The sequence below is a fragment of the Penaeus monodon genome, chromosome 19, assembly GCF_015228065.2.
Source record: "Penaeus monodon isolate SGIC_2016 chromosome 19, NSTDA_Pmon_1, whole genome shotgun sequence".
Classification (NCBI taxonomy): Eukaryota; Metazoa; Arthropoda; class Malacostraca; order Decapoda; family Penaeidae; genus Penaeus; species Penaeus monodon.
Window position 1 is genome coordinate 18,085,685 of NC_051404.1, and position 428 is coordinate 18,086,112.

Below are 428 nucleotides of genomic sequence, written 5' to 3' on the forward strand. Positions count from 1 at the left end.
CAAATACCAAGAACTCATCTAAGAGCAAAGCCTAGAGATAACTGCAGGAGCCAAGATTCATGCCACACACCCCGCGCTTCGTGTGAGTGCGAGAGAGTTATGATCATTACTGGATTTTGGATTAGACGCACGAGATAGTTTGGGATCAACGCCGCCCCGTGTTATCTGAGACGGCCCACACCGGTAGTTACAGTCAGGTAATTTAAGAGTGAACATTGTAGCGCCGGGGTAATTAAGCGTCCAGGAGCTACTGCACAGACAGCCTTGTTAATTGCAGTAAATCGAGACAACAGCTCATGTTTGTTAATGAGGTTTCCCTACTGCGAGCTGCAAATGTCGAAAAGGTAATAAAAGGTGGCCGTTGCGTTTCAACCTAACAGCTCGTGAGGTTTATTAGCTCTTTACGGGATGGTCTGACGTGTTGCATG